The sequence below is a fragment of the Cydia amplana genome, chromosome 13 (genome assembly GCF_948474715.1).
Source record: "Cydia amplana chromosome 13, ilCydAmpl1.1, whole genome shotgun sequence".
NCBI lineage: Eukaryota > Metazoa > Arthropoda > Insecta > Lepidoptera > Tortricidae > Cydia > Cydia amplana.
The window spans coordinates 13592491-13605688 of NC_086081.1; the positions used below are offsets into that span (position 1 = coordinate 13592491).

The window sequence follows — 13198 nt, forward strand, 5'->3', positions numbered from 1 at the left end:
ATTTTACTTTATGTTCGTTCGGAGCCGGTCGTAAACCGCGTTCTAATTGCGTGCGATCTCCTTTTGGAGAGGTTTCACGAGGTGCTTCGTCATAGATAGTGGAAGGTACGTAAAATCGAATTCGCACACCATGTTGCTATGGTAGATTATTTATGTAGATATTCTAGATCCGTAGACCACGTTTTTGCCAGCTGGTGCGTACGTTGCGGGATTAGAAATTGGTTAGAATAATAGTTTAGAGTGTTATGAATGCTAAAATGTAGTCATTGGGTGTTAGAAAGTGTTAACTGTGGCTGTTATAGTGATTTTGTGTGCACTGCGGCAGGTTTGCGCGGCCGGCGACTGCGGAGCCGTGTTTTCCTGGTGCCAGCTTCAGTGAAGCCAGGATCAACGATTCATCCAGTCTGTCAGCTCTCGTCCAGTGGGGCGTTACCGTTTTATATGACTTTAGCAAGATATATAGGTGAGTACAACCTTAATTAGTATTCGCTTATTGGAAATCGTATACGAATTGTTGTTGCCAATTTTATCAGTCGCGAGTCGAGCAGTAATGATACTGCAGTTTCACTATTGTTTTGTTTATTGATCATATCTATGCTGTAATCTAATCCAATAACAAATCTTTAATTTTACTCAAGTTAAAATAACTTGATTAATTGATGATAATGATAAGTACTTATTAGTATTCTGCAAAAAAATAGAACCATAATTTTCAGTTTGTTATAGTGAAAGCATTATCAAACGGCATTATTAGTTCTATAATGTGAAGATGCAAACAGAAAATAAATGGATAAACTTTATGGACCATTTCAATGTGTTGTTCAATGAAATTGGTTATTTCCATTTTCCATGAAAATACTAAATGGTTGCGACATTCATTGTTTATATTGTTTGTTAATAAATAACTTTGATTCTAATCACAACCAATATGAGGTTCCGGTATGTTACAAACTTTACACACATTTGCCGCGCGATATGGAGACGGGGCTTAATATTAAATTGTGTTTATAATATTTGCTGTATACTGGTTGGCTGCCCAGGACCAGAGTCAGTGGAAGAATATGATTTGAGCCCTACACCCCAGCAAAGGATGAAAGGACGAAAAGAAGTAAAATATTAGTTGGGGTTATAACGTCAGACAGGTAATTCCAAAAATCAACCATATTATATTAGAGTTCATTTTTAGGGTTCCGTACCCAAAGGGTAAAAACGGGACCCTATACTAAGACTCCACTGTCCGTCCATCTGTCCGTCCGTCTGTCTGTCACCAAGCTGTATCTCATGAACCGTGATAGCTAGACAGTTGAAATTTTCACAGATGATGTATTTCTGTTGCCGCTATAACAACAAATACTAAAAACAGAATAAAATAAAGATTTAAGTGGGGCTCCCATACAAGAAACGTGATTTTTGACCGAAGTTAAGCAACGTCGGGCGGGGTCAGTACTTGGATGGGTGACCGTTTTTTTGCTTGTTTTGCTCTATTTTTTGTTCATGGTGCGGAACCCTCCGTGCGCGAGTCCGACTCGCACTTGGCCGGTTTTTAGAATGCCCTGACTAATCTGATGTTATTTGGAATTACCTAATTACAACTTCCACCCAGCCTCTGCGTCTCAAATCACGGGACTCCATGACCAGTATATAATAAATGGATGAAATGCAATGCCTCAGATGGGACTGGAACTAAAAAAACTGGTATTCGCCACTTTTCGTAACCAAGGACCAAGGCCATTGATAATTAGTTATGAGTTAACGGGCGATAACGCAGAAACGTTGATTAAATCTCGTAATCATTCTATTCTATAGGTTATAAATATGCATACTATTTATTACTACTTTTTAAGGGATTGTGTTGGAAAATAACTATATGTTTATGACCTCCTCTGTAGTTGCGTCTTTATAACATACTAATATTTAACTTGCATTTCAAGAGAGTTGTAATATACAGATACTTATGAGAGACTGCACACCGCTTGCGTGGCGCGTGCGTGCCCGGTTCAAACATTTTAGTGCACGTGCACGAGACACTCGCAGGCCGTCTGCTCCTGCCTTAAACCTCATTGGGTTCAAGCCCCCTCCAAAACCAAAATCCTAGATACTACGCCTATGATTTGCTTATAATAAAATTTAATAAATCTAGAAAAATCTTTCGTTTGTCATTTGACGTGGTTTCTAAAGATATGGATTAGTTTTATTAAAAGTTCTGCTGGAGTGGAACAAAAATTCTCTCCATTAGGCATCACGTTTGCGCTTCTCAAAGTTTCCCTTTATTTCTGAGAATATTCTTTTTCCCAACGATGCCGGTTATTGGACATTTACGTCAAAGGGCGAGCCGTGTATAATAAAATCATGCCACTTTGGATAGTTGGGATGCCACTGCGTAGGTGTATGGGAGAAAAATACGACCCACCAAAAACATAAATGTAAAAAAGGAGAGCCAAGTTCAATACAAAAATTATGCTTGGCTGTGGGCTTCGCCGCAAAAAGAATGGAGATCTAAATGAGTGCCAAGTTCTATGCAAAATCCAAATATGTATTTATAAAGCGTAGTTCATATAGAACTGGCACGCGGTTGTCACAAAATAAAAAATATTTAAACGTCACAAATAAAAAAAAGACGATCGCAATTTATCGTCCATATTTTGAAGTCTTATTGCTATAATTTCGCCTCGGATAAGTCTATGCATTTTGAAATTGTAGACGATGGAAGTTGAAAAACGAAAATCGATAGTGGACAAATACTTAGAAAATCCCTCTTGGTCCGGGTCAAAGATCGCTAAGTCGCTAAATTTATCAAAAACCACGGTGTGTCGGGTCTTAAAAAAATACAAGGATTCCTTGTCTTTCGATAGAAAGCCCCAACTCAACCGGAGATCTGGCACTAAAGACAAGAACTTGGAGAAAAAAGTGCTTAGGGCAATAAAACAGAATCCAGGTATGTCGGATTATGATCTATCTCGCAAATTCAAGAAGAGCCGCAGTACTCTAAGACGTATTCGGCTCCGAGCCGGGTATAAGAGCTATAAAGCCATAAAAACACCAAACCGAACTATGAAACAGAACAAAACAGCAAAAACACGAGCTCGTCTCTTATACGACCGCATTCTGACGAAATTCAAAGGCTGCCTATTATTAGATGATGAAACATATGTCAAGCTAGATTTTAACCAACTACCGGGTACCAAGTTTTACATGGCAACAAAAAGGGGGAATGTTGATGAAAAATATAAGTTTGTAAAACTTGAAAAATTTGCCAAGAAACATGATATGGCAAGGGATCTGCAGTTGCGGCCTTAAGACCAACAGTTTTATTACTTCATCAACGATGACATCCGAGGTTTACATGAAGGAGTGTTTACAAAAACGCCTTTTGCCATTTATTAAAAAGCACAAGGGCCCAATAAAATTTTGGCCTGATCTGGCTAGCTGCCACTACTCGAAAAAGGTTTTGGAGTGGTATGCTTCAAATAATGTCGATTTTATACCCCGATCAATGAACCCTCCAAACTGTCCTGAGTTCCGCCCAATCGAGAACTACTGGGCAATAATGAAAGGTAAATTGCATAAAACTGGGAAAACAGTACAAGACATCAATTCTCTGCGTTCTACGTGGAATCAACAGGCTAAGAAAGTAGAAAAAAGCCTTGTCCAGAAGATGATGAGCTCAATCAAGAAAAAAGTCCGTGATTTCGCACGAAATACTAATAAAAGTATATAATTTTTATAAATGCTGTTAAATAAATAAATATTATTCTATTTTTATCGCTTAAAAGCTACGTGGTTTCATTTACTTGAAAAAGCTTAGACTTCGATTGCGTACCATTTCTATATGAACTATGCTTTAGGAGAAAAATAACATTATGAACAAGTATTAAACTCTATTTCTTTGCTTTATTGGATACCTATAACAATTGCTGTTATTTAAAATGTGAGATCTTAAAGTAGGTTAGATTTGACTTGGCCAGTTTCCATTACATCAGTCATTTTATAAAGTTATTCAACATATATATGTATATTTTTTTAATTCTGATAAAAACTGGCCAAGTCAAATCTAACCTACTTTAAGATCTCACATTTTTTTTAAATAACAGCAATTGTTATAGGTATCCAATAAAGCAAAGAAATAGAGTTTAATAATTGTTCATAATGTTATTTTTTCCTATAAATACATATTTGGATTTTGCATAGAACTTGGCACTCATTTAGATCTCCATTCTTTTTGCGGCGAAGCCCACAGCCAAGCATAATTTTTGTATTGAACTTGGCTCTCCTTTTTTACATTTATGTTTTTGGTGGGATATCATTACTTTTTGTAAAGAAAACTAGGCAGGATTGAGATTTAATCGTTGGCTGGTTGTTTAGCGCGTATAACAAGTTTTTTGTATGGGGACACCACTTATTTTTTGACTTAACTTTATTTTTATATTTCTGTTATATAGAAAATATAATAATACATATACTGGGATAGTTTCAAATATATGCTTGTAACGGTTCCAACGCTACAATAAAATAAAATAAATTGTATGGGGACTCCCCCTATTTTTTAACTTTTTTTTTTATTTTTAGATTTTTTCCTACGCTTACACACAATTACCGAGCTGGATTCCAAATTTCATCCTTCTAGGTCATCTGGAAGTAGGTTAGGTTTAGGTACTATATGTCAGTCATAAAGTCAGTGCTAAAATTCACGACTTTTTGACCTTTCATATCTTTATAACCGTTTGAGCTAGCTTCATTAAATTTGGGCTTCTAGATGTCCTTATGGATATAATTAAACACACGTAGTTTTATGTGTTTACGTTAAAGAGGTTTTGAGTTATAGAAGGGTCAAAAGTGGCACCAAGTGGTTCGTGTACACTCGGTGCTGGCTAGCCAGTTCCTTTGCTTGAACTTGGCTTGACACGCTGCCGCGTGTCTAGATATTGAATTAGTGCGGCCAATCGGAGATGACATTTCCTGTACATTCGAAGAGTTATTAATGTGATACATATTATATAATCCTATCAGATGATGTGACACCCGAGGGTAGGTGTGTTCTCCGTCGATGTCGAATTAAGAGTCGCACGAACCCAGTATGATGATTATTTATGATCAATCGAAAACTAAAATGTGACATTGACACTTTGTGGCAACCAACACGAAGCCTTCTGCCCCCTACAGTGCCACACACGCTACGTTGGCGCGGCCTAGACAGGCCTGGATGTCAGGGATGCGTCGCGTATCGATCGGCGCGAGGATGCACCCCCGCTTGACACTGCTATGTTTCATTCGGCTTTTGTTCCCGCTACGCAATTTTATAGCTTTTGATGAACGGACGGTTTGGTCACAGACAAAGTTGCGCAAAACTGAATACAGTTGACGGCAGGGATAATTTTCTACACTTTTTAAAACAATGCTAACTAAACTGCATTATGTGACGTCTGAGCGCTGTCCCTTATCTGCACATAATACCCTGCTCTTAATTTCTTAGTTCGGGATCTCCGTTGGTACTATTTCCTTAGCCCGCATGTTATGTCGTAACATTTCGTAGAATTTGTCGTAATTAGTACGCTTGGTAATGTAATAGCCACAACCGAATACAGAACCTCCTCCTTCTTAGAATTGATGTCGGTTAAAAATGCAAATGCTGGGTATTACTTGTGCAAGGCTGACGCTAGACAAAGATCTAGCTCTTCGCCGAATTTCCCAAAAATCTTACAATGCTAATAGATCATTGCCTCTTCAAGCACACGTAATGAGGCATGTGTGTGTGTGTGTGTGTGTGCCGCTTGTTATGTGACTTGCAACTCTTGCAAGGCGGCAGACATCCCTGGGCCACAAATGAAAAATAAAAAAAAAACAATAAATTCGCTGTGTTCACGTTAATCGATCATGTTTTCTTGAAGCAGACGCAATGAGGCCTGTGTGCCACTTGCTAGGACGCTAGACGAGAAAGGCAGGTCGTTGACCGCCATGACATAACAGCGATTCGGCGACTGTAACATTTTGTAGGCCCGCCAAGTTCATTCCGATTTGAACTTTATTTATTGCTGTTTAAGGTTCATAGTCTGGCGTTGAAGTTGCTCAACTGCTTCTAGAGAGGCATTCGGCAAACTTACATGCTTTTAGTTTTAACCGAATGGTGAGAACAAGTATCACTTTCGTTCCAACACTGCACTACACGAATATTATTATGTCATTCTAAATTCTAAACCAAAGTATGACGATTTTATAACTTGTATACAAACCTATTTTTATTATTGAGTAGTGTAAATTAAGTATAGACAAGCTGCCCGCAACGTTACACCAAGCATTTGCATTTAAAGTAGGTATTTAAACGGTGGAGCTATGCTATTTAGTGAAATGTGTGAAGTCGATTTTTTTATGTTACGAGTTTTTATTTTTAGTGTTTATTCTTTTTCTCATCTAATTACTCTGGACATGTGGAGTGGAGGGTGTGATGCTGGTGTAAGGTAGTCCTTACATCATATTCATGTGATTGACACAGTGAATAGTATATGTATGTATGTTTATGACCGTGACTGTAGCAGTAGCTACAGCCACGTAGCCGTGCCATTGTTGTTTGTGACAATATTTGGTTTCCAGTTGCGGTTTTACGTGGTGCTGTGGTATGGGATACATGCTTTCAACTTTCAATTTCTACTTTGTTGCCAGAAGGAAGAAAATTACAGTTCGATTGACCAGTTTACTATTAAATTAATTATACGTCAAATTTTATTTTACTTTATTAAGTTTTATGCAAAAAGTGCTGTTTTTGTTTCATCACGTCCCAAAAAACCAAACATTTATATTATCCGAACTAGTGTCGGTTCCAATTAGTTCGGATCATGGCGGTTCTACTCTATGTACGTTTTTGGTAAAAACTTCAAGATTTGTGTTCACTCGAATGACGCGTCCAATAAAAAGTGGTCCAATGCGGCAGCTAACTTCGCAATGCAGTTCCCGTTTCCCAAGTTCCATCTTCCACACTATTACTGACACATCTTAAACCTTATTGCCAAGGTATAAGCTGTACCGATGGTCAGTGTTACTGTTCAACAAGTTGGAAGTTGCGCTGGTCCAATTTGCCGCGAGGTTAGTGGGCAAACTTGGAACTGTTTTGTAATTTGTAACAGGTAAACTGAGTGAGCCTTTAGACAGCGGTAGTAGACGCTCTTATGCGGGATGTAACTAAAATAGAGTGCGGCTACTAATTTTAATATTATAATCAAATTTGGTCAAATCAAAGATCAAATGATTCGTACCGAGCCTTCCGTGCGCTCCTGACCGCCGCCCGAATCTATAGAATTATGATAATGTGTATGATAAAATAAAAAAATAGATTTTATATTAAAACGAATACATGTCTTATTTTTCCCTTGTGCTTTATATTATTCTGTCAATTTACAGGTTAAACGTGTCACAATTGATGTAAAGGTGTGACATAATTGTCCCCTACGTGTTAGGTTGCATGTTTCGCTTCCAATGAAGCCAATACAATCGCGGTGATTAGCTAATAAGTAAACAATATACATTAGTAGGTAGAATAGTGTAGTGCAGTTCAGTCAGATAGAGAGGCGCCAGATACATTTAATCTTTCTCTAATTTGGAGTAGGTAACAGTGGCGGCGCGTCCATAAAAGCCGATTCCCACCGGCTTGCCTGTTTTTGGACGTTTGGAGCAGAGTTTTAAAGGAAATATGTAAGCCAAATTAGCCCCGGCTTGCCTATGGATATGTTTGACGCGCCGCCACTGGTAGGTAACCCAATCGGGCTCCATCTTTCAGAAGACTAGTCTGTGTAAGCGGTTAGGGACCTGCATTTCTCCCTTAACACTTTGAGTCCTCGTATAACAAACGCTTAGGGACGATACAGTCGGACTGCAGTCTGCAACCCGACTGCAATTTGTATGTCGGGTTGCAGTCTGTCTGTACCGGCCCTTGGTTAGCCAGACGCGTGGTTGTCACCGTAGGGGCTTTAAACTTTATCATAAACTATAGAGATCATTATTATGTGATGCTAACGCAACTTAAAGATAATAGTTGAAATTATGAATTAAAAGGCGGCGAAAAAAATCCGGTTACACAAAGTCGTTAACTAGACATGTTAATGTCAGTTATGCAAGTGGATGCTTGGCTGATTCAGCACCATTCGATGGAGCACCAGAGTGTTATTTACGAACGCTACCAACTCTTTAAGGTTTTTTTCTGAAATATTAGGTTTATAGCGGAGCTAGCAGTATATAATGATTAATGTCGCTATTGTCTTATTTCATCATGCCTACATTTAAACGTCTCCCTCCAACTTGTAGCGGTTTTGAGTTTGACCTTATCATTAGGTGACCTAATGACTCGAGTGTAACGCAACATGCCTAAAGGCATTTATATTGCGTTTGTTTTGTCTAGAACTGGAAATATGAGACAAAGAAACTGTAAGCAGTAGTCGTCAACCTATTATAACACGGTGGATTTAAGTACGAATCAGGCAGGTCCACTGTCGAAATACAGGACAATTAACTATTTCAAACAACAATAAGATTTTGTTCTAATTGTCGACGTTAACGCCCATGGAAATACGAACCGTGAACACTGGCTAGAGATATGTTTAAAATTCCGAATCTTTAGTATCGTGGTGTCCTAAAATTATTAAGCTACGAATCTATACTAAACTAACAAAATAGCGCAAAAGTCAGACCAACATTCGTCTTACTACTAGCGTTTTTAGAAATAACATTAGGTAAGCGACAGGTGTGGAATATTTCTGGGTCGGTTAGTGACCAAAATTAGGCTTACATGCCCGAAACGTACCTACAAAGTCTGTGAGCCCATAATGCGATCGATATTGAGCATATTAATCCATGTTTCCGTCCCATTTGTAATTGGATTTAGAGTAACGCGTCCAATTTCACGCACCGCTTGCCGGCAGAATGGGTTCAGTATAAAGGTCACCCTGCACAAGGATGGTGTTCCGATCGCTGTTATATTATAAGTTATAACTCATCGTCTCCGTACCCCAAGACCAGAAGTTTCCGACTAGATGGGGGTGTGCCTCGCTAGTCCCTATAGCACTCTGTAAACTACGGCCCGAGAGCATTTTCAGTCTGCCTTGTCAGAAGGAAGCAGAAGTAACGAAAGATTGAAAGTAACAGTAGCAAACCTTGCGTTGGATCGTGACTCGTGTCGTGTTATGTTTTATTTGAGTAACCATTCGTGCTACTGACACTAACGGTGTAAATAGCGCTCCCAAATATATGCGATCTACGTTAGTCATATGCGAAACAAATTCAAGCGTAGCACATAAAACTAACGCATTATGTCCACTATTTCTACCTGCGAATTCGTTACCAGTAGTAAAAATTTCCAGCTACTGTAACTAAATGAATGTAGGGTTAATAATAAATACTAACTGATCACCGGTGGACGATGTATTTGCAATAATGTTTGAATACTGGAAAAGCACTGGTAGCTACTAGCTAGTAGGAAAAACATGGGTGTTTACCAGGTTTAGCAAAGGTGGCGTAGGGGATTTACCTAACATGGTGCATTCGATATTCGTAGTAGCAACTTGATGGAGATTGAAAACGGCACAAATATCGTATAACTGTCGACCGTAATAATCTCAGGGGCCGTCCCGGGACTTAAATCCCAGATTTTACTGACTTCGACCCCCTGACAACGCACATGCCAGTGCTTACTCATCCTACATATTGTGGGCGGTATCGATTATAAATAATATGGAAATTTCTTGCATTTGTTCCTCGAGAGAAATAGGGCAGAACACCAAAGATTATTCCGCCAATTGCTCAGCTGTTCCTTATGCCCTTTTCTTCTCAAGCTTTTACTGTTGCGCCAGCTTAATACCGACTACTTAGTAGAATCAGGTGCCTCGAGTCTTTGGCGTCTACATCTTTAAGTCGCCAAATCGCCACTCAGTTTTTGACACAGTTATTACGTCAAAGCTTGTGTCCTTCACTGTAAGAGACAGAAAAGTTTTCTGTTCAGACGCGTCTTGTCAGGAGTCCCAAAATTTTTACAACAATTGTCAAGGCCCTAAAGAAAACTTTCTCTGTGACTCAATGGTCGAATTTCTTAAGCTCGGAAAAATGAGTTGCGTTCTTCAAATTCAGTCTCATCTCAATAGACTTCTTTGAGTTCTTACCAACTTCAGTGACTTATTATTTTGCTGATATGGTCTCCGAATACGTGGTATGTATATCTTAGGGGTTTTAAGGTCAACCAAAAATGCCGAAAATTTGGTAAGCAATAGAGATACATCAAATCTCTTGTGTTTCCCTATTGTGAGCCGTTCTGGCGCAGCCATAAGGATGTCCGGGCTTATACGATTAATCTTATAGCTCCATTATATTGCGGATCGCATTTTGGTAATCGCATAAACGTTGTAGAGCTTATCATTTAGAAATTCATTATTTAGGGCTCGTTTACTCTGTCGACCTTGGTTTTTATCCATTTGAGCTCTGTTTTATGTTCCGGATACTAAAATGACATTTTGATTAGCCAACCTAACTACCAGATCATCCGGGTATTGTACCAATTTTGTACTGCTTTGATGAATGCCGAACAATTTGGTGCAATTGAACTGTCACCAGGGATATAAAAACAAGCTTTAGCATTAGGGTAACGACACCCGCAATGGATAAAGGGCCCAGTGATGAACAAACAGCTAAGTTTTTAAAACTTGTGCCATCAGTTAACAGTCCAAAGGCAGTCGAGTGTAAGTAAACGCGCCCTATGTATTTTCAGGGCTTAGAACTTACATTACATTTTATTCAGTTCCGGTGAATTTTAATTAAACACAATCGAGTATTATTATTACGCTGCACAAACTTCGAAATGATATATAACTATGTAGTACGCGCTTATCATTTTAGCCTATTCCATGAATGTTACAGAGAGGCAAAGCCAAAATTAAAAATATGTATCTGATTTATGAACGTAACTCCTACGTTGAACGGTTCCCGCGCTGTCAACTGTCAATGTCATTGTGTTTATTCATGTTAGCCTAGACCATTAGGGCTTAATAAAATATAACTTTTTTAATAGGAAATAATAGTAAATATATAATAAATATGTGAAAAAATAAAATATTAGTGTACGACAGTCCGACCAATTACAAAATTGGAAGAAAATACAAGAAGATTGAAGAAGAAAATGCTACTTTCGCGACCAAGGTCAAAGGCGGCGTCGTTTCGTGGATAGCATGACTATCCACCCGGACATGTTGCATATCAAAATAAGAATCTAGCAGCATCATCATCTCCATCTCCGCCAGCGGCGTAGAGAAAAAAGCGATTTTCGCGTGGCGTATAAAAAGCAATCTGTGCCCTCCTCGCTCGCCAGCGACCGAATGTACATATCTAAAATTCCGAAAGAAAATAAACGCAAGGTAAGAAATATTTGTTCATGATTTTCGACGTTTGTGCTAACCTGTGCATTCTGGATTTTTTGGAACACTATTCTAGCTAGGTGTATATCTGTCCGCTAACTGCACATGGTGACTGAGCTGTGCACTGCATTCTGGAGCACTATTCTAGGTGCATCTGTCTGCTAACTGCACACGGTGGTTGTGCTGTGCACTGTGCATTCTGGAGCACTATTCTAGGTGCATCTGTCTGCTAACCGCACACGGTGGTTGTGCTGAGCACTGTGCATTCTGGAGCACTATTCTAGGTGCATCTGTCTGCTACCTGCACACGGTGGTTGTGCTGTGCACTGTGCATTCTGGGCCACTATTATAGGTGTGTCTGTCTGCTAACTGCACATGGTGACTGAGCTGTGCACTGCATTCTGGAGCACTATTCTAGGTGCATCTGTTTGCAAAATAGCTATACTAAGCTTTTTGGAGTACTAACCTAGGTATCTCTGATGATATTTGGACTTGGCAATCTTTCACATACTAATACTAGGTGCATTCAATGCCAGTATCTTTGGGGCATTGTGGTGTTGTCACTTATTCCTTACTAACAGCACTGAGATATGGCTCATATCCTACCTGCCAATGGCAGTGGAAGGCCACAAGTCTTGCTAGAACTGGGTTTTGTAGACTAGACACGGCTCTTAACCCCATGAGTTAATCAATGTGGTATGCAAAGTTAGGCCGTCTCTTGGTATGTACTATGACTTCAAGTAGGTGAATTAAAACATATATTCTTATTTCAGCAAGCAAGGAATTAAGCGAGTAAATCTTGACATCATGGGACGGAGGCACCAGAAATTTGGATATGGAAAAATCCTAATAGGACAACCTCGTTGTTTGTTTTCAGATGTACAATTAAGAACATTACAAAACCAGTATGACCCAAACAAGATTATGCAAAATAATCTGCGCTGTAAAAATTTTATTGGTGCTCTATTGGTGAGATGCTTGTCAGTAAGGAACAAGGCTAAGTATTTGTTTGCTAACTGTGATGATTTAGCTCTCAATCAATTTTGTGCTGAAACCGGCTATGACAAGCTGGTGTCGCTTTTAAGTGACTGACCGTCTTTTGTGTGATTATCATCACTGAGAATCTTCGCTAAGGCAGTGGTCCTTTAAATACTAAAGCACAATAAATGGCATTAGAGATTTTTTATTTTATTTTTAAACATGCTGTCGACAAGTGATATTATAAGAAAATCTAGCAGAAAAACGAATGGCTTACGGCCCGGTACTTCAACTTCAAGGGCTCAATTATCAATCATATTTTCCAATGTATGTTTTGCTGTTACTTGTATTTGTTTCATATAATAAAGTATTCATTTAACATTACAACATACAAAAACCCTGGTCAAAAGCAGCGATAAAGAAGCGGAGCAACACTTTCCTCTCTGCAGTCACAATGTGGTCGCACTCAAGTGACATTACAACAGCCTGTGTTCATTTAGAACAAATTCTCAAAAGCTGTGGTTTATTTAAATACACTTCTTTAATTGCAGTGACATCATATTCAATATTTACAAGGATTTTGTCATACAAAATTAAATTTTTGTCAGTGCCAATACCGAAGGTTACAATTCCGAAATATGATCAATTCTGTGAAATTGATAGTCAAATACTAGAAAACTATGTGACTGTGATATATACTGTGTGTATATGCCTATGATGTTCTTATAAAATAATGTACACTTTATACAGTTTAATATTGACTTTAATATTTTCTCTACCAAATCCTAAGAGAAATAAATACAGATACCTATATATTTAAGAAGTCAATTTATTGCAAC

At 38.6% G+C, this 13198-nt stretch overlaps 1 protein-coding gene across 1 annotated transcript in view; it reads left to right on the plus strand.

Annotated features, from left to right (window-relative positions):
* The window catches only part of LOC134653549 (poly(A) RNA polymerase, mitochondrial-like), a 194438-nt gene that overhangs the window by 43387 nt on the left and 137853 nt on the right, over window positions 1-13198 (plus strand). The window lies entirely within an intron of this gene.